Source organism: Haemaphysalis longicornis, unplaced genomic scaffold, assembly GCF_048455015.1.
Source record: "Haemaphysalis longicornis isolate Haplotype H1 unplaced genomic scaffold, Haemaphysalis longicornis Haplotype H1 scaffold_148, whole genome shotgun sequence".
NCBI classification, from domain to species: Eukaryota; Metazoa; Arthropoda; class Arachnida; order Ixodida; family Ixodidae; genus Haemaphysalis; species Haemaphysalis longicornis.
In genome coordinates this window covers 303,180-325,032 of record NW_027526254.1, presented here as the reverse complement: position 1 = coordinate 325,032, position 21,853 = coordinate 303,180, and the positions used below count along the sequence as shown (strand labels likewise).

The 21,853-nt window shown below is 46.5% G+C and overlaps 1 pseudogene; it reads right to left on the bottom strand.

Moving 5' to 3' along the window:
* Nucleotides 1-2,373: 2,373 nt before the first annotated feature.
* LOC144165707 (caspase-3-like) overlaps nt 2,374-21,853 on the bottom strand; it is a 101,243-nt pseudogene continuing 81,763 nt past the window's right edge.

The window sequence follows — 21,853 nt, the reverse complement described above, 5'->3', positions numbered from 1 at the left end:
TGATGTCATTCGCAGGACCACCAAAGGAACAATCGCGGCTCCCAGCAGTACTACAACCCTTCACAGCAATGTTCACGGAAGCTCCGGGTACTGCGAAGATGTTGGAGCACCACATCGAGACGGGAGATGCGCGTCCACTAGGGTTCAACCCGAGGCCCTTGAGCCTCCACAAGCAACCACAGCTGGACGGAGCCCTGCAGGAGATGGTAAATACAGGAGCGGTGAGGCCATCAAAAAGCCCTTGGGCGTTTCCGATTGTGTTGGCGGATAAGAAAGATGGTAGTGTCCGCATGTGCGTAGACTACAGGCGCCTAAACGCGATCACCACAAGAGATTCGTATCCCTTTCCATCCATCGATGCGGTTATGTATGCACTAGGTTCAGCAAAGGTTTTTACCACACTTGACTGTAGTAGAGGTTTCCTGCAGATCCCTGTAGCGGAAAAGGATATCGAGAAAACAGCGTTCACTTGTACCAGAGGGTTGTTTCAATTCGTGATGCTGCCTTTCGGTTTGTCGAATTCCCCAGCAACTTTCCAGCGTGTGATGGACATTGTGCTGGGGGACGCGAAGTTCAACTACGCGATGGCGTACATGGATGATGTGGTTGTATTTTCAGACAACCTTGACGATCATGTTGTTCATTTGCAGACTGTGTTGGAGCGCATGCAGAACGCAGGCCTAACAGTAAACCCCCGCAAGGTACAACTGGCTGCCAGCAGGATCGAGCTCCTGGGCTTCGTTGTGGACCAAGGTTCAATCCGGCGAAACGAGGATAAGCTCAAGGCGATCTTGCAGTTCGCGAAACCACAGAACGTCAAAAGTCTGCAGCGCTTCCTGGGTATGGTCGGCTTCTACAGGCGCTTCATTCCGAACTGTGCGGACTTGGCACGGCCCCTCCATCAGCTGCTAAGGAAGGGCGCCAGGTGGTCATGGACGGCTTCGGAGGAGCAGGCGTTTCAGGCCCTATCAACAGCCATCGCCGACACCACAAGCCTGCGGTTGCCAGATCTCAACCGCCCCTTTGTTGTCCAAACCGATGCAAGTGAGTACGGCATAGGGGCTGTTTTGCTACAGGAGCATAGCGGCGAACTGTACCCTCTGGCATTCGCCAGCCGCACTTTTTCGGCGGCCGAACAGAACTATTCAGTGACCGAAAAAGCGTGTCTTGCCATAGTGTTCGCCCTCAAAAAGTTTAACATGTACTTGGATGGAGCAGATTTCACGATGCAGACTGACCACCAAGCACTGTCATGGTTGTCACGGCTTCAGAACCCTGCGGGTCGCCTCGCACGCTGGGCGCTAAACCTGCAGTAGTATCACTACAAGGTGGAATACAAGAAGGGCACCAGCAACAAAGCCGCGGACGCCTTGTCTCGCGCACCCCTACCACCACAACAGCAACCAGAACCCCAGGTCTTCGCGGTTACAACGCCTGCAGAAGCCTGGGGAACCCTGGTAAGTCGCCAGAAGATGCTGGAAGCGCAGCAGACCGACGAACAGTGCAAGCTCATTCGGGAGTCCATTACGGCCGCAGAGAACGACGATACTACAGAGGCACGGGCCCCAGACTACGACTACTACGTCCAAAGCCAAGACGGCTTGCTACTGCGGAACATCCCAAGTGCGGATACGGACAGTGGTGAGTATCCCTTTCGGGTATTCGTACCAAAGTGCCTAACGCGGTCTTTTCTGGAATATTACCACGACACCACCCTCGCAGGTCATAGTGACGGACAGAAAACATACGAAAAGCTATGCCGCGTTGTCACATGGCCTTGCATGAGAAAGGAGGTAATGAAGTACGCCCAGACATGCCCAGTTTGCCAGTCTGTAAAGCCAAGAGGAGGTAAACCACCTGGCCTCATGAAGTCAGTCGAGAGCCGCTTCCCCTGGCAGACCGCGGCTTGCGACGTGATGGGTCCATACCCAAGATCGGTAAAGGGCAATCGCTACCTCCTTGTGGTCACAGATCATTTCTCCAAGTGGGTCGAGCTTTACGCGTTACGTAAACTTGATTCAAAGTTGATCTGGGACAAGTTGTTGGATACGTTCACCCGCTTTGGATTTCCAGAACAACTCATAACGGACAATGCGACGTACTTCACCAGCAAGAACTTCGTCGACACTTGTTCGGTTCTCGGCGTAGTACATAAAAAGACTACTCCGTACCATCCCCAAGCCAACATTACGAAACGTGTCAACAGGAACTTGAAGATGATGATGGTGGCCTTCACTGAACGCCATAAAGACTGGGATGCTCGCCTCTCGGAAATGGCGTTTGCAACTAGGACTACGGTCAATCGCTCGACCGGCTTTTCACCGGCAGCCCTGCTGTTTGGCCGCGACCTGTGTTTTCCTGTTGAACATTCATTCAGTGACCAGGTCGAGGTGCGCCCTCGAAATTAAGTATGCGCAGGATCTTTGCAGCAGCCTGAACGAGACCATCCAGGAGGCCAGGCAACACCTGGATTTGGCACGACTCGAACACAGCCGGCAGTACGACAAGGGGCGGCGCCGGGTTGAGTTTTCTGTCCGGGACCTGGTCCTGCGCCGCACACATTCGTTGAGCGATGCAGCAAAGGGGTTTGCTGCTTCCCTGGCTGACCGATGGGAAGGTCCTTATGAGGTAACAAAGCGCCAATCTCGGCTGACATATCGCCTTCGCAACCTAAACAGAGGACGGCAAACGGGTCCCGTACACATTGACGACCTTAAGAGATATTACGAACGGCACTCGGAAGAAATATAATCTTGTTCATATTCTTCAACGATGCTCTACCCCCTGAACGATACAGCAACCGGGCTCGAGCGGGGAGACCCTCCTAAACCCGCATTCATCTCAATCCCACTGGAGAAGTCTTCCTCTACGGCAGCCCCAGCGCTTCTCGGACAACTCGGGAGTTGTCCGGTCTTGGGGGAGGAGGAGTGTACGGACGCAGCCCCTACGAGCGCCCGCGCAGGGTGATTACGGTGAAGTGCGCGCGTCGAACAGCGATAGTGGCGTCAGTGCGTCATGAGCCCATGCGCGCGTGTGTGATGAACAGTGAGACGGTACAAATACGTGTAGTGCGCATAGAACCCGGAACATGCGCACAACCAACAGAGTGGCGTAAAAGCAGCGCTCACAGGAAATCCGGGGGAGAGTGCGCACCGGGGCACATGCGAGAGCGTCTGCTACCGCGGGCGGCGGACGGGACCGACGGGCGGCCAGCCACAGCAATGACGCCCGGATAGCGAGGAGCAACCAGCGTCCACGGCGGACTCTCTTTACCCGTCGTCGGCCCAAGTGACTGGAGACGTCGTCGTGAGTGTATAGCACCATGCTGTAACTTTCTGGACAAGCAGGGCGTCAACCGCCGCAGTGTTTTCTTTACGCGCTTTCCGTGCTTGCTTGCTATACTCTTTTTATAGTGCTCTCAACTTGCTTTGTTTGTTTTTTCCTACCTTGGTTTTCCCAGAATAAACCGGTGATTTGTTCTCATGCGGATCGGCGTTACTTCGTCGGGCGGGTTGGGGCTCGCGAACCCGTTATTCTCGAAGGGGGATCATTCAAGTTGTGCTAGGATTCATGCAGGGGACATCTCGGTGGCGTGTCCTCTTGCCCCTTTCGGATACTATGATATTTATTCGCCGAAGAATACACATTATTCGATCCCTGAGTCTGGCGTGGTTGTTGTAACCCATAAATATTAAATGAATCATCGTATGATGTTTTCACTACATACTGGAGGCCGCTACAATTAGCGATCACAAAACCATACAGCCACTGTATGGAACAGCGTGCGTGGTTTCCATGTTGACGGTCTACCACTGAACCGCTGCAATGCGCTAAAAAAGCGTCTACTGTGTATAAAAACGTATACAATTAGTATCAATACGTATAAATATATTCTAAGAAGGAAGGGGAATGAGCTAAATATTGATTGCTAGTAGTCGTAGGACAATTTTCCTACAAATACAAGTCCTTGTATTTGCCTACAAATACAAGGTAGCAGTTGCACTACAAGCAACCATGCACCCACCAGTAATAGCTGGTTGACAGCCATTGTGTTCACAAAGGCCAAAACATACACGTGGCACGACTCATCACTAGAAGAAAAACACTTGTACAGTTTTTAGCACACTAACAAAAAATTTAAAGGTGTGGTGTTACTGGTGCACCTATACTCAACTCAGCCAAGCTTGATCGCTCTGAATTTGTATCGCCCTCTTTCTACTGTACGCAACGCAGAAAATTAACGCCAGCACTCATGCAACTGTGATATATAAAAAATGGATCCTTAAATCAAAATAAAAGTGCGACAGCACCTTCCAAACTTCATTACACATAAAGACCAGGGTTAAAATAAAGTTCTTTATTCCATCCATCCATGTGAAGACCCGGCGTCGGCATGCTTCCGTCATGAGTACAACGTTCCATCACCTCTTTATGGACTTCCCGCATCAGACAATCCAGGGACTTGTTGTAGGCGTGTTTAGTAAAGACGTCACTCACAGCAGCGAGAAACCACGATCCTACATGCTTGTTCTAGAGTGCGACGTAACCGGTAATCGTAGCGTAGGCGATGTACCTGTCTGACACAAGAGGTATCAGCTTGCATGTTTCCCCAGAAGTCGACGAAGTCCGCTTGGGTGGTGTAAGGGGAGTGTCTGATGTTTCCCGCACATTTTTAGTTCCACCCTCCCACTTATCTGCATGAAAATGCTTTACTTTAAAATGTGCTGTAAAAGTTAGGGCACTGTGTGATTGAGGAATAGATAAGAAGATAAACGTTTACTCTTTATAACCAACAAGCCCGGTTTTGTGCTTTCTTGTAGACTGGAACACCTCTCTGTGAAAAAATACACATTTAAAGGCCGAAAATGGATTTTTATAGGTATATGTGATAACATCAAAAACATCAGACTTGATGGTACCTAAGTAAAACTTTTTGCTCCATCATGTACCCAGCTGGCCACAGTGGTGGCAGACATTGTTAACGCCTGATGGATTTTTGGAAGAAAAGAGCATTGCGCTAAAACGTCCGTATGGGTGTCGTGGCCTACATGATCCCAGGTGCAGGATGACTGAGTATCATGTTAATGCGTTAGGCTTGCTGATTCATTGCTTGTGATTTCTTTGTACATAAATATACGTAAAGTAAAGGAAATTGGAATGTCCACGAGAACACGTGTTCTGTAAAAGGTACTGAGCAAGTTGCAGTACACAAGACATTGACTTACAGAAAAAACAATTTTCTGACCATAGCCTAACATTAATAACTGCTACATATAACTACAAGTGGGAAAGTAGCCCTTGAGTGCAAAAGTGGTATAATTTGTTTACTTTTGCTTTATCTCTTTATTTTGTTTAACTTTGACTCTTCAAAGAACGAGAAAAGTACAAACGCCTCTTGAAGTCATTGCAATATCTTTCAAAATCTTCAAATGTATCTTGACATTTCATGTCTGCCGATTTCTCATACAAATATGCCGAACTAATCTTTTGGCTGTACTGAAATTTTACCGATAAGGATGATGAATGAACAAAGAGAAGTTGCTTAAACTTGTTCGCCAACTCCTACCTCGACGCCCTTGGGAGTTGTCAAGATAGTTCCTCTATTCAGAAGTAAATAAATTTATAGGCATCTGAACATTTGAGCATTGGTTGTGGCCTCAACAAATTATGTGAAGTACATTATCCTGTTTTCTTATTAAAGACATATTTTTGTGTTAAAATACAACAAAATAGAATGTGTACCAATACAATTGTTTATTTCATAATGAACTTTACATGCACACAGTAGAGCCAATAGGTTTTGCAAAAGCACTCAAACTGTTAAGTTGCGGAAGATATGAAAAATATTTGCTCGCATATTTTCGGTAGGAAAGTCTTCAAAGTAAGTAATGATACCAATAAAATTTTACTATAGTGACGAAATATAAAGTCGTTCCAAATTTTGATATTTTAATAAGCTCTATAATCTTTGATTTAAAAGGTCTTGATGCCCTCGTCGAATCCTGCTGCGTTGTAACTTTAGGCTATCGTGTTAAAGAATGGGTGATCGCTGTCGCTCGGTATTGCAGAGCGCTGAAAGTGAGAAAAACGTTGACAGAAGCAACTAATGGATGCTTGTCGTTCGAATAGACCAGGTCTTTCTGGGCGAGCCATGCACGCAAAGGATAATGGTGAGGTGTTTAAAAAGTTATGTCTCGACTTTCCCTTAAAAAAGTGAAGGACGATGGGATCAATATGTATACAACGGCATCAAAACACACTGTCCTTCCGGACACCTCCAGCTGTGCTGTGTCTTCTGTTTTGTACTTCTCGTGTTTAATCGTTGTTTGTCGCTGTGCAAGAACAAACTTGCCAAGCTATGCATTTTACTGAATGCTATTCACCAGCCCTTCAAGGCATCCGAGCACGAAAAGCTTTGTTGTGCCGGTGCACAAAGCAATCAAATTCTGTGGTGCCGTTCTTTTACGCAGTTGTCTGCATCGCCTCCACAGTTGATTCAGAAGAGCACAAGTTGCAAGCATTATTATAGGTAACATAATATCATTTGCTTATCACCTTGGTTAAGTTTCCTGCATCTTAGTGACGTGAGACCCAACGATGACAGGGTGAACTTGAGGTGACGCTTTCTTTCGGTATCAATATTCTACATGAGGTTGAGTAAACGGTCGGTAGCCCTATGCCAACTCTTAACATACAAAACATTGCTTTCACAGAACCTAATTGGCGGATCACTTCTTTAGCAAGCGCAGCAACTCGGGGGCCATAGCGTCACCCCTGTTACACCACTAACCATCATTGCAAAAGGTTCTGTGGACCATCCTAAGGATGCGGGTTTGATTCCCGGCCATGGCAGCTGCTGTTCTGCTGAAAGCGAAAATAAAAAAAACGCCCGTGTGTACGAGATTTCTGCACACAGTAAAGATCCCAAGCTGGTCATACTTCATCCGGAGCCTTCCACTGCGGCGCGCCTCATCGCCTGCATTGCGTCTCCGCGTCAAACCCTACAATCAGTCAATCATAAGTCAGTGGACCATTCGTGCAGCTGCGAAGCATAGCTGGGATCTATTGTATACATACCAGTGTAAACGATTCCACTTGCCCTGCCTGACTTTGGTGGACGTAATTCTATCTGGAGCTCCAGTTTACTGCCTCTTCCATCCTATTGTTTTATCCACTTTAATTTGCCATTCCGACTTTAGAAGAGAATGCGTAAAGGGCCGTTTTACGAACTTTCTCACTTACTTTTGCTCTCCGTGATATCGCGAAAGAACTCGAAAAAATACTGCATCTTCATTTTATCCCTACGTGAATAATATCCCGATGTTGGTCACTGGCGTAGCGATGTACGCATGGAAGACACATTGCAGGAGGGAGCACGTGTCTGAAGCGAGAGAGCACAATGGGCGGGCCTGGAGAGATCGTCCACAAAATCGAAGCTTCTCCTTTCACCAGCCAAGGCAGCCTTTTAAAGCTCTTCTGACATCTGAATTTTACGGATAAACATGTGATTGATGATGTGCGGACGCTCATGGTCCTCAGTCACTCATAGTTCTCACAAATATATCTGGTTGTTAAGCTCGCAAGTTTCTCAAAGGACAGCACTCTTCCGATTATCTCGATTACACCATGGTTGAAAAGAGACCGAAACAGGCTAATCTCTTCCTTTAGCATAACTCCAAACCCTCGTGTTTCAAAGGCAGAATTCATCATATTTAACTGCCTTCTAAGAAAGGCCCAGAAATCTGCCAAACATTAGCGCGTCGAGGCGGATAAAATCGCACAGGTACTTGTCGAGGCACATCATATAAATCCGCTCCATCACTTCTGAATTGCAGAAACTGGTCAACGTATACCAGCTCATTTTCGTACCGAGGCGAGAATCTGTTCTAAATCGGTTATTCCATTCCTCTCGCCTATCCACGGGTAACTCTATATCCACCCCCGACCGAGGAACATGCACCCCGCATGCCACAAAGTATTAAAAATACCGATCATTCCCGACATCACATACGTGCAGGCGACAAAACACCGCCACCTCGAAGCCTTTTCCCTTGCAGTCGTCAGCAACCCGAATGACCGCGGTTAACTTCCTAATGCCTACACCACCACCCAGAAAGAGGAACCATCGCCGAACCGACCCTTATTGTCATGAATACGAAAAAGTCATCCAAAACTATGCCGCCGGGTACATAAATGCCGTGGCTTCCTAGATTTTTGTTCCGAATTTCCCGGCCTCCCTGGTAGCCATAGTCTTAACCCCGGTGGATAACGTTTTGACATTTAGGGAAGGTTTGTGTTGGGAAAAGACCATACACGCTCCTACGTCTTCTAGCAGCCTCCAAGCTGTCCGACGTGAGCCAGCCGGCGTCAGCAAGCTTTACCACACGAGTGTGGTCTCCTGCCAGAAGGAAACCGGAGAACTATCTCTGCAACAAACACCATGATGCAAGAATCAACTTCACCAATCGTCTAGCAACAGTTTCGGGAACCATCATAGCTTCGGGGAGCGCCAGCTCAAGATCCCAAAGAGTGGTTGGAGAAACGGAGCGCGTCCGCATTTTAAACAGGTGGGATGATGAAGAAACCTTCTGGTATGCGGTGTTTTTTTAGAGCACGCCCATCCTAGGGTATTCTAGAACCACGAGAATACACTAACATTCTTAAGCCAATGCAAGACTTAATTTCTGAAAACATTCACTGCCGTTGTTCAAAATGAAGGAGCTGAGATCTTGATGCAAACTAGCACTCAACACACCAGCACAGGTGTTGTGTAACCCGTTCAAGAATTGGAGAAGCTGGGAAGAAGCTCCCTGAGATAGAGTAGCAGAAAACTCAGCGCTTCCGAATGCGAACTGTAAAGTAGAAGCTGTTTGCTGGGCTCGTGCGTCATCAGCCAAAACCACTCCCGAGTTCGCATCCAATAACGCTAGGATTGAGAAGACTTTGGAAGTGCACGCATTACAGCACGACCACTAATTTAGCGTGTTTACGGCAAACCGGGTAATCCGTAGCGTAGTTCGGGAAGCGCTCCTACATCTTTTTCTAACCATACCGCAGCTACAAGTAACCACTAAGGGTCCGCTGTGGGTATGGCGGCGGCATGGTATGCAGGCGCTACAGTGTCTTCTGCTTCATCTTGCAGGTTGCGGCCAGTCTGGGAAACCATATTCGCCCCTTCCATGCCCCTTCCAAAAGCCGAGTTTGCAGTGCCTCCCCCCTCCATAGCAGCACATGTGCCAAATAATCGACTCTCTTGGACGTGAATGCTGCCACGTGGTGCTCATCCGTCGGCTGGTCCATAATCAGCTGTCCGAATTGAGCACGCCGTGGGGTGCTAGCGACAACTACCTGAAGGCAAACGGCCATAAAAGCATCATCGCCGACGCTCCCATTCCGTGGGTCCGGCACCGGCATTTTGTGCAGGCGGCATAGTGTCTTCTGCCTAATTTTCCGGTATAAATCATATAGAAGTGACGACTGTTTTTGCTACTTCTGCTGGACTCTACCTGCGGATTCCTTTTGAGTGTTGTCACTAGTGTAAAAATGTATTGAAAATTTTTTTTCTTTTGCCTGGTGATGTTGAGACCAATTCCGTCCCTTTATCCAAAACTGAAAAGATGCTATTAGACATGGTTGCTGGACAAACACACATTAGCCGAAAATATTACCCCACACCGCAAGGGTTGCAACGTTCGAAGCACGTCTAACAAAGTTGGAGTTTAGTGTCGCAAGAACAATCTTGCGAAACGTGTGCGGGAATTAGAGATTATATTGGCCGTAGCGTAGTTGGGAAGCGCTCCGGCATCTTTTCCCAACTATGCCGCAACCACCAGTGACCACAGTAAGCAAAGCAGCACACACACTTGATTTCAAAACGAAAAATCGAAAACGACGAAAGAACTTTCTAATACACACATTGCTGTAACCACGTGATGAGAAACGCGAGCACCTACTATCATCGGTGGTGACCCTTAAATTAACGCTGTAGTGTAGTGCGGGAGCGCTCCGTCACCTTTTCCCAACTATACCGCAACCACAAGTAACCACTCACAACATCGAACGGTGTCATCGCCTCAGCACACGCAGAAGCGAAAATTGAAAGCCAGATATTACCAAGCTACTTCATTTTCGAACCAAAAGTGATATCCTAAGCAAGGCCAGCAAATTACAGGCAGTGGATATCTGCATCAACAAAGCTTATCAGTAATGGTACAGCAAATCCGCAAGGAACTATAGCAACGCTCTGTTGACTTAAGAAGTGTAGCCGAGAAAGTACGCCTACAGTACGATCAGTTGATAATTAACAGTGTTCGTACGTATAAGCCGACGTCACCAAGTCAGTTGTTAAAATTTATAGCACTTGCTTTCCCGGTAGCAATGAATGACTTTCCGGAAACTTGCGAATTAATACTTCTGAATGTTATTGCCCGTAGTTTGGTGAATAGGAATGTAGTTTTAATTGGCTCACCCAGACTTACGCCCCATCACCATTTGTGTCACTGAGACGTGGCTGAACAATACTATTTCAGAGGATGAATTTCTACCCCCCGGGTTACTCGCAAAGACAGAGCGGGCAGCCGTGGTGGCGGTTAAAGGATATCATTAAGTTCTAACCGTTACCTGACCTTCCATACTAGGAATATCTATGGTGCAAAATCTGCATTCAGGGGCAAATAACCATGTTAGGTGGAATATACCGGCCTGGAGGTGCAGATCACTTTATATTTCCTACTATTAAATAATATATTTCGAAAAACACGCTTTACAAATTTAAACTGACTTTATGTGGTGACTTGATCATACCTTATGTTGACCGCAATTCACTCCTACCCACTCGTCGGGACAGGCCGCCTTGTGAAGCTATGATTGATCTTGTTGTTCCCTTTAGTCTGACCCAAGTAGTCAATGCTCCTACTCATGATAATTCCATTGTAGACCTTGTAATAATAAATTAGCGAGAACAGCGGAATGGATTCGAATATGAAACTGTGAAATTGTGTGCCTGACCGGCAAGGCAGTTCTTGTTAGCTTAAATGTTGCCCGTGATCCTGAATTTAGGACGTAAAAAACTGTTGTAGATTCTTGCCACACATGCCACAATTCAGTTCTTGCAGCTCTACCATCAACTTTGATATTTTCTTGTTATATAGCAACCATTGTAGAGTGGACTTTCAGTTAGTTGTGCTGTTTTATAATATTGTAAAACAGTGCAATGCACATGTGCCCCATAGAAGTGCCTAAAACGAAGCCCTCGACATCCTTGTCTCAACAGAGAAAGTATATAGCTTACTCGGCACATAAAGTGACTTCGAATGCATTGCGAAACTCTTCCGAACAACCAGAATTTACTCAACTCTCTACGAAAGATGTAAGAGAAAAATCCATGCTGCCAGTAAATTCTACTATAAAACTTCGTCGCGACCTTTATGAAAAACGACCCATCTAAATTCTGGAAAACTCTCTATCCTGCATGCCCGACATTTTTCTTACTAATTGTGAACACACAGCCCTCTTGCATTCCTCAACTATCGGAGAAGCCTTCAAAGGTTATTTCAAAAAGCAGTGTTTAGTATCGATGACAGCACCAGTCCTGTTTTCGGTCTTGACAGTACATTGCCTGCCTTACAAGAACTACAGATTACTTACGCCGACTTATTAATGTACTACTGAATATTTACTAAAATACAAGTGCCGGCACTGATAACAGATGAAAGATATTTTTAAAACGGTACGCTGATTGGAATACTAGGTATTTAACAGTAATTTTTCAGAGACCCTTGCAAACAGGAATTGTACCTCAGATTTGAAAAAATGTGAAAGTTGTTCCGGTATTTAAAGATGGGGACAAGCATGTAATTTTTACTGTTGAACTATTGCGTTCATCCACACATGCTGTAAAATTCTAGAGCACATTATTCACAAACCTGTGCTCACAAATTTAACTGAAAACAACCTCCTCTCCCGAAATCAACATGGTGTTCGCGCAGGATTATCGACAGTCGCGCAGTTATTGGAGCTTAGGCAGGACACCGCTTCGACTTGAAACTACGGAGGTCAAGGGGCCACCATTAAAGATTTTCCTACCCTTTGCCACAGGAAACTTCTACTCACGATAAAAACACGTCTGCACGGCCCTCACGGCGCTCACTCGTTATCTTTCCTCTCAGGTTACCTACATTTATGCAGCAGCTTGTCACGTTTAACAGATCTCTGTCACCATCTATCCCTGTCATATTGGCTGCCCCGCAAAGCTCGGTCCGTGGGCCACTCCTTTTATTAATTAAGTTAAATGATGTGGTTAAGATAACAAAAAAACACACTAGTCAATGTCCGCCTGTACGCCGATGAATGCGCGCGCTTTTTTTGTATCAGTAACTCCCTTGACCAAATACAGTTAAATAATGTGTTTTTCTTCGCTTTGTACCTGGAAGTCAACGTGGCAAATGGCACTTAACCATCACAAACGGGTACGCATTACGTTCCCAAACAAGAAGGAACCCGTAAATTGTTCGTATGACCAGAGCATGAAGCCTCTTACCGAGTTCAAGTACCCTGGTGTAACATTCTCACTGCACCTAAAATGGCATAAACATATAAACTTAGTTTGCTCGAAAGCGCTTCGGAAATTGGGCTTCCTGAAGCCAACGTAAAAGATGCCACTCGGAAATGCAAGCTAACTGCATACAAATCCCTGATACGGCGTGCAGTTGAATATCTGTACGTGGTATCGTCTCCTCATTGCGCATGCCACAAAGAAGAGATAGAAGGTATTAAAAAGCAATAATATTCCTATATCACCGTTATGACCACACTTTTTCGTCTTCGTCAGGCTATTCGTCGATCACTCAAGTGACTCGAACACAGACGCACTCGTAATCGTATAGGCACTTTGCATAAAATAGTAAACAAGATATTCACCATTGACACGCCATTTCCTTTGTTAACTCTGGTTCAACCACTCGCTGGTGAAATCTGGCGAACATCACCAACTTCATACATTTCTGTATTGGTTTAGGTTTTAAATTTTCCGTTCACAGTTGAAATATGAAGTTACCTGAATTTTTCTCTCTGGACGTTGCCTACCAATAGTTTTTTTAATGAACTGCCTAACTATTTGTTCTGGTATTTTAGTGTGTATTCGCAGTTATGGACCCAATCCTGCAATGTCTCGAACTGTGAGACAGTAGTTTTTTAAGTAAAATAGCATAAACCAAGAAATATTTTTCAGATCTGTGAGGAAGTGCCGCATGCAGTGTAGTATCGTGCGTTGCCGGGAACCCGCCGTGATCGCCCAGCCATGTCGTACGCCACTGAAGTTCACCGTAGTGGTGCTCCAGCGTTTCGTGGCAATGCTGCCTCTTCGTACCGCCACCTGACGTCAGCCGGCCGGCTACCACGAGTTCCTCACCCCACTCCCTGAAAGACACAGTGGGGTGAAGTCGAAATCACTGCCCGCTGCGCTAACGGAGCTTTGAAACCGGCCGCATCTACCGCATCTGCTCATACAAGCTTCCCGGACTGCCTGGCATCCTCGTCGACGCAACTATCTGGTAGTTTGGCAAAACGATGAAATGAGATAGACACCACGCATAGACACCCCGCAAAATAGACACCCCGCATAGACACCCCGCAAGAAACGAAAAATAGGAGAAATAGGAGAAAAATAGGAGAAAAATAGGAGAAAAAACGCAGGAAAAATAGACTCCCCGCAGGAAACGAGGTCCACTGAGATTCAACAGTTCACCGATAGGATACCCATGCGAGTCAGAAAGCCACCCGAACAACGTGAACTTCGTGCGTGGAAGGTATCCGACCCACGTAGGTGAAATTAAAGCGGCAGGTTCTAGATAAGAAGTTGCTCCACTGCGAAAAAACGAAAACCCTCCAATGACGCAGTGACGCACCCAAGCCCGTAGGCCGTCACGCACCGTCACCCTGACATCCCGTTGGAAACCTGACACAAAGCTCACATGCGACAACTACCCCACTCTGTGACCCATACCTGACGTGACAAAGCCATCCGCTAACACGAAACCGACGAAGCATCACCACTGGCGCCAGTACGCACTAACTGACATACAACGCCTGGACACTTCCGAACCCCGAAAATGACTACGTACAATATACAACTATCTGTTGATGTTGTCTCAGTGATAGCCACATTAGCCGACTATTCAGTGATGAGCGAATCACTACGCCTAAGCTAAACAAGTTAGAAGTTGGGACGATCCGAACATACGCACTGCAGAAGGTCACCCCGTAGCGCCAAATGCAACGTGCCCACCGCGTGCCCCCATTGACGCGGAACGTATCCTGCTTCGTTCATCTTAGTTCCTAGTGGTTCCGGCGAAATAATTCGTAATTTGGCGTTTAAAAATCACAAGGGGATAATTAACGCGCTTGCCAAGTCAAAAACATTTTGTTCCAATCTCGCCATAATACTGTTACGTGACAGGACAATCCCCGCGCCGCCATGGTGCACCAACAAGAGACGACAAGAAAGAAGATCGGTTCGGGGCGCAGCCAGCCCGGGCTTAGTTATGGCTGCATGTACATAGTGTTAATAGATCGCTCCTCATCTACCATAGTTCGTCTCATCTGTGTCCTGCCACCACGTGACATTTGGTATAGGTGCGGGGTACGTCATCCCCATGCTACCCCAGCATCGCATAGCAACAGCGTGGACGCAGCCGCCAAGGAAAAGATGCCGCGCCGGGACGCTCCAGCCCAGCCGAGACCAGAACACGCCGATGTCCCCCGCCCCGTGTCCTCAGCCCGGAAGATCCCACTGAGACCAGCCAAGACGAGCCGTGCCCAGACAAGACGAGGATGTGTTCCCCCGCCCTTCCGTCCGACGTGCCTTCGGGACCTGCGGCGCTTCGTAACTGCTGAAGCCATTCCTGTTGCTGAGCCAGGCATCAACACCATCATCGTCATTCATGGTTACCAGCGAATTCTCTGCATTTTTCATCCCAGCTGTCATCCGCATTGAATCGTCAACGTGCCTCGGCGTCGACCGGGACGGCTGTTATCGACCGGGGTGGGGGGTGAGGTGGTTGATGTTACGGGACAGGACAATCCCCGCGCCGTCATGGTCCACCAACAAGTGACGACAAGGAAGAAGCTCGGTGCGGGGCGCAGCCAGCCCGGGCTTAGTTTTGGCTGCATGTATGTAGTGTAAATAGCTCGCTCCTCATGTACCATGGTTTGTCTTATCTGTGTCCTGCAGCCACTTAACAATACCAAACCAAGCCCCGAACAACTTTATACCTTGTGGATTACAAAGGAACATGCCACCCTGCCTCCCCGTGCAAGCTTGATGAACACTGTGTATTCCAATAGGGGATTCTGCCGCCGACACTTTCATGAAAAGTGGCCAGAGTTTGCTTATGACGCGTCGTATCTCCGTCGCCCGAGGTATTGTGTTCCTGAGTTACGAGAAGGAGTATGAACATGTAAGCAAGGCTCCCATATTGCGTAGCTCAAGGATATGCAAGAACGAGTGACGAGCTCGCTATCAATCTCTTTGAACGCAAGCCAGGCAATGTTTTATTGCCTCTAACTTTCCTCTATGCGAATCTGGCGCTAGTTTACGAAAACCAAAAATGAAAGGCGTTGCTTCACCACTAGTGGGACAGTTTCTTGCCGACTTCTTAGCTACGCTACACAACCAAATGTCACGGAAGATGGATCCCGACCTATGCGAAAGTCTCCATGACGGGTATTTACATACGATCGCGAATCTCTTCTTTGCGAGTTTCTTCTATAGCGCAAGCGCCCTCTTACTCGCAGCTCTGCATACGTTTACCTTGAACAGTTCAGGGGAACAGACACGACACACATCAGCTAAATGGGCCGCTTCTAGACACTCTTGCTCGGGGACAAAGTATTTCTAGCCGGTGTCTTTAACGGTGAAAGTGAACATCAACGCGTCACGAACATATGGCTCAGGTGGCAGAAGACGCGAACAACTTGCAAGTAACATCTGTTCATTCCAAGAACGGGGCTCCATGCGGGTCCACGAGACACCGCTCCGGACGAGCCCTTCGTCACCGCAGACGCAATAGAGCGATGGCGCTGCAAATAAGACCCATGGAGCAGAGATTGTGTTCAAATATGCTTTGGTCGTGTCGTGAACAAGGCGAATACAAAAGAACAATGCAAGTGTGTGAATTGAAATAAGTTTTGGAAAGGCTCATTGGTTTGCACCCCGAGAAGCCACGGCCCTCGATCTTGGTACAACAATACGCACAACCACAACCACGAATAAGGCGAATACTCGCGCTCAACGGACTATCTTCTGATTAACTTGTGGTTTAGAGAAGACGAATAGCATGACTGTGCACATATAATAAATCTGTGCTCTACACGGCCCATACACGAAGGCACAACCACACCTAACGCGACAGCGCTGGGAGTTTGCCTCCTTCGGTAAGCCACAGCCTCTCAAAGCTCTGGAGAACCTTTCTAACAGTAGCACAACATACAAACATCGGAGGCATGGCCGAGTGGATTACTCTTTTCACCGAGTATTTGTAGTTTGTTTATGGGCGCAAATCCAGAAACAGGCAAGGAGCGCCGATGCAAGTTTATACATTAAGAGTAGAGGGACGACTGGTGAAAACAAATTAAAGTGGATGGGAGTGCAATCGTCTGTGGTGCGCTCACCGCGGAGGGCATCATCTCTCAGGTCTCAAGCGCAGAATCTGCCGCTGCTAGAGACGATGAGCAGAAGTGTGGTGAAGCACGATTACGGCCATCCGCTCGGAATTCCTGACCGAATGAATTCCCAGCCCTTGTCCCCTGTTTTGACCGCAAGCTACAGTACACTACCTCGGGCAGTATTCGCGGGGTAACCAGTTTTGCTCTGGAGAGCTAGAAGTCAAACCACACCCCCTTCTGCAAGCGGCCGGCATGGAGCTGCGGCCCGATAGCGAGAAGAAACAGGCGGCAGGGGAGAGATAGGCGAGAAGGAAAATAAGACCTGCGCAGGGACCGGGCACAAGACGTGAAGGAGGAAGGCGAGGAGGCCGTCACGGGAGCGATAAGCGCGCGCTGTGCAGGAAGGCCAGGAGGCCACGTGCGGCGCAGGGCCGTGTGCGGTGGAGGAAGACAAACATCCAGCTGCGGTCCCTCGTGCAGCGGCGAGGCTTAAACAAAGAGGTAAGGCGTAAAAGAGGAAAAACGATACTTCTGCGTACAGCTACGCCACCTTCACGTCTTACGCTATGTGTGAGCTCTCTTATATTTTTATTTTCGCTTTCCAGAAGGCGAAGAGAAGCCTTTCCGCTACAACCGCTCGGTATAGCGACAAGTACTGCCTCTCGCTTTCAAGAACGCAAGACAGACTACAATTGAAAAACTTTTTAGAAATGAAATGTTGACGCGCGCGCCTGCTTTGCGATCGCAATGTATGGTTGTTATTCATTGCTTTCTTTATTTTCAGCTGTCTTCATTTCTAACTCAGATTGCATCCTTTTGGGGTTAGGATTTCAGAACGTGTGCTGTAAGCGATGAAGTTTCCTCTGCTACAAGGAACGTTAGCACACACAGAACACAAATGCGCAGAACCTTATCCTATGTGTGTTCTGAGCTGTTGCATCAACACACCAATGATGTTACGACGCGTCCTGGGCGTGTTCTGCTCTCACGTCCAAGTCCCGAATTCCTGTCGTGAATTTCACTAGCAGCCGCTGTGTTATTAACTGTGCGGTCTCCATCTATATCACACGCGGTTGAGATCATTTCAGGACATACAGGGGCGTTCGTTTTTTAACACATTGCGCTTTAGGAATAGCAAACACGACTAAAATTTGCATTTTTTTATTGTGCCCAAAATTTCTACCACTTTTTGAGAACGTCCCCACGAAGTGGCATCCTCAGATGCGCACCAGAAGTGATTTAAAAATGGCGCCAAAGATGCTGCTTGTGGCCATGCCAGTCACTGCAAAATTCGTGTTGACGCACAGTGGCATTCACATTGTTATTTTTTCTTTAGAAACATGTGATAACGTTCATTCGTATTCTTACAAATGCAGTTCATAGTTACTTTAGTCCTTCGGTGGTTCAGTGTATGCCGCAATGGCGCTACGATAGTTGGACTAGCATTTCACATGCATTGCAAGACGCTTGTTTACATCGTCTCGGTCGCCTATCACACTGTTTCCGCGCACGTAATTGATTGCTTTTTGACATTTCGAGTAATCTTTTAAGCCTTACGTCGACTGTGCCAGCAGCATTGCCACGTGTTTCTCAGAATCCGCCAAGATGCGACAATTTGAAAAAAAAAAACAACTTTGCAAAGCCATTGCTCAAAACGCCATTTCCGCTGAGTAAAGGGACATTTTCTGATCAACTATTTTAATTTGAACACCCTTTTTTGTGAACCCTTTATAACTGCTATCAGCGCATTTGAAAGATGAATAAGCATGTATTTGCAAACATTTGTTTTTTATTCACACTTTTTCTATCAAAATTTTTTGAAATTTTTGTTTGTGCTGTGTAAATATTTTGTAAAAATTACCGCTTAGCGTCACCATTATAATTTGGCTTCAGAAGAAAGCTGGGGGCGCTTAACACGTATAAAAAATGTTGAAGCCCTGCACCTGCCAAAGGATTTTCGAAAATGTCCATTACGCGGAGAAAAACACCTAAACCACTATCTAATTTCAGTTTAAACTTTTCAATATGTCTGTATGAAATTTTGCACACCGTTAGTAAGCATTTATTTTACATACCCCAAAATTTTTAAGCCTATTGCTCCAAAAGCCGCGAACTTAGCCCCTGGCGTTGTTAAACACCTACGTTCACTATCCATCCCCCTTAAAACGGCTAGCGCTTGGAAGGCACTTGCGGCCTCGGGATTTATTCTTCGTAAATTTTGAAACAGTCAAACTCCTAGCCCTATAACCATCACTATCTCAAAAGATCAAATGCGGTTCACCAATTAGCCGCGCCAGGTTCGGTATCGAAGATGTAGTTATAACGCGCGCGCGGATGCACACATACGGGCATATACATGGACGTTTTTTGCGAGCAGGCATATATTTAAAAATATGTGTGGTTTGTAGAGTTTGTTCGCAGGATATAATTACACGTATTTTCTTTTACACAATTCTTTGATTGAAAGTCTTAACTTGTGATTTTTTGATTGTAGGGTTAAACGCGGAGACGCAACGCAGGCTATCGGGGGCGCCGTAGTGGAGGGCTCCAGATTAATTTTAACCTCCTGGGGATCTTTAACGTGCGCAGAAATCTGGCACACACGGGCGTTTTCATTTTCCGCATCCATCAGAAAAAGTGGGCGCCGCGGGCGGGAATCAAACCTCCGACCTCATGCTTGCTTGAAAGTCGTGTACAGGTGAACTAGGCTAATTAGCTGATAAATTATGAATAAAGTAAGCCACGATTTTCCAAGACCAAAATACTGGGAAAAAGCAAAAGTAAGACCGCATGTGAACTGCTGGTGGCACATCCCAGAACACTGGAGGGGACATAGCGCATTAGTTATACTTCCGTGATACGGTTCAATGCTGAGGTGTGGTTCTTAGATAAATTATCTATAACGATTGTTGGCACGTCTATTGGGCAAGTGTGGGTTTACCTACAAATATACCATGCTATCTTCGCTAAAAAGAGCTGGAAATGCAGCTCCTCTCCCGAGTCCACCTTCTTGTGTGTGTTTCTTTGCGCTACTAAGCATGTTCTCTGTGCAAAACCAACACGCCCAGCCACAAGTTCTCTTGATAAAACATATCTTCAGGTCATAAGACAGTGCCCGTCTTGTGAAATTGTTCTTTGTCCCTCGTAGTTTATTGCGCTGTTACATTCCACCATGAGTGCATACCAGCTCGCCCAACTTTCAATCTTGTTAGAATATAGAAGGTGCCCGAGCTATCATGCAACAAGAGATTCAAAAAGGGCAATGGCTTCCTTCCAAAAAACCTAGTGTATAATGTTTCCAGTACATTGCAGTAACGACCAGTAATTTTTTTCTTTAATTAGATCTGAATAATTGTTTATGAACACTTATCTAACTAGAGTAGTACTGTCATAATCAAATGTGTAAATGAAGCACTTGTAGGCATTCCTAAGGAACATCTGCAAAGGCGAGAGCCGGGAGTGGACGTGGAAGGGACCGAATGAGGAGCATGAAGTATTATTAGAATTCATATTATGTGATGACCCTGGCGTAATGCACGATGTGGGAGTGGTCAGAAGGGTAAGGTGTAGTTACCACTGTATGGTAACATCTCCAATCAGCCTAGATTTGAGGAGGAACTGTAAAAAGCTACTACGTAAGAAGCCGATCAATGAGCCAAGAGGAAGACGTAAAGTCTAAGAATTCAGGATCGTGCTGCAGAACCAATATTCAGCTCTTTCCAAGCAAACATGGTTTACGACTTAGGAAGACCGCGAAATTCTTACACGCATTATCACGGAATGTTAAGTAGCGGAAGCGGGCATGATGGCAAGACAGGATACTGGTAAACTTTCCCAGGAGACGAAACATCTAATAAGGAAACAGCAAACCATGACAAGCTCCACCTCAGCTGACAGAATAGAACTAGCCGAGCTTTCGAAGTTCATCAATAAACGTAAAACAGCTGAGGTACGTAAAAATAATATGGAGAGGATTGAATATGCTGTAAATAATGGAGGCAGTATGAAAGCATTGAAAGAAATTTAGGCGTGGGGAAAAATCAGATGTATGCACTTGAAGACAACCAAGGCATTGTAATCACATATCGGTATAAAATAGTTATAGTAGCCGAAGTGTTCCATAAATATCTGCATAGTAGCCAGGACATCCAGGATAACGCATAACGAGAAAGTATTTCATAGGAGATATACATCCCACCAGTAACGACAGAACAAGTAAGGCAGGCTTTTAAAGAAATGAAAGGGGGCAAAGCACCTGGTGAAGATCAGATAATAAGCAGACCTCTTGAAGGATGACGCGCAAATTGTGCTAGTAAAACTGGCAAACCTGTACATGCAATACCCAATCCCCACGAGTGTACCGAATCCTTCGAAAAACGCGAATGCCATCCTAATCCATGAGAAAGGTCACCTGAAGGGTTTAAAAATTTACAGGCTGATCAGCTTACTCTCAGTCGTCTGCAAGGTACTTACCAAGGTAATCGCTAACAGAATTTCTGCCACCTTTATTTTCAGTAAACCTAAAGAACAAGCAGGGTTTCGTAAAGGCTATTCAATAATGGACGATATTCACACGATAAATCAGGTGCTAGAGAAGTGCGCGGAGTACACTAAACCCCTATATAGAGCTTCCATAGGCTATGAGAAAGTACTTGACTCGGTGGAAACCTCAGCACTCATTCAGGAAATGAGGAGCCAGGGTGTAGACGAGCATTATATAAGAATATTAGAGGTTATTTGCATTGGGTACACAGCTACTACCATCCTACATAAGAACAGCAGTAAAATACGTATGAGAAAGGTCGTCAAACAAGGAGACAGAATATCTCCAATGCTATTAACAGCATGTTTACAAGTATTCAGAACATTGGATTGGAGACAGGGGGAAGTAAGGGTTTATGGAGAATACCTCAGTAACTTCAGATTTGCAGATGGCGTTGCCTTGCTCACTAACTCGGGGGACGAAATGCAAAGCATGCTTAACGCGCTGGACGGGCGGAATAAAACCATGGGCCTGAAAATAAGTACGCAAAACACTAAAATATTGCTCAATAACCTGGGCACAGCACCGCAATTTGATGTAGGTGGCGAGGACGTGGAAGTGGTAAGCGAATATACCCACTTAGCCAAGTTGTGACCGCTGATCCCACCCAGAGCAGAGATAATTGGAAGTATAAGAATGAGGTAGAGT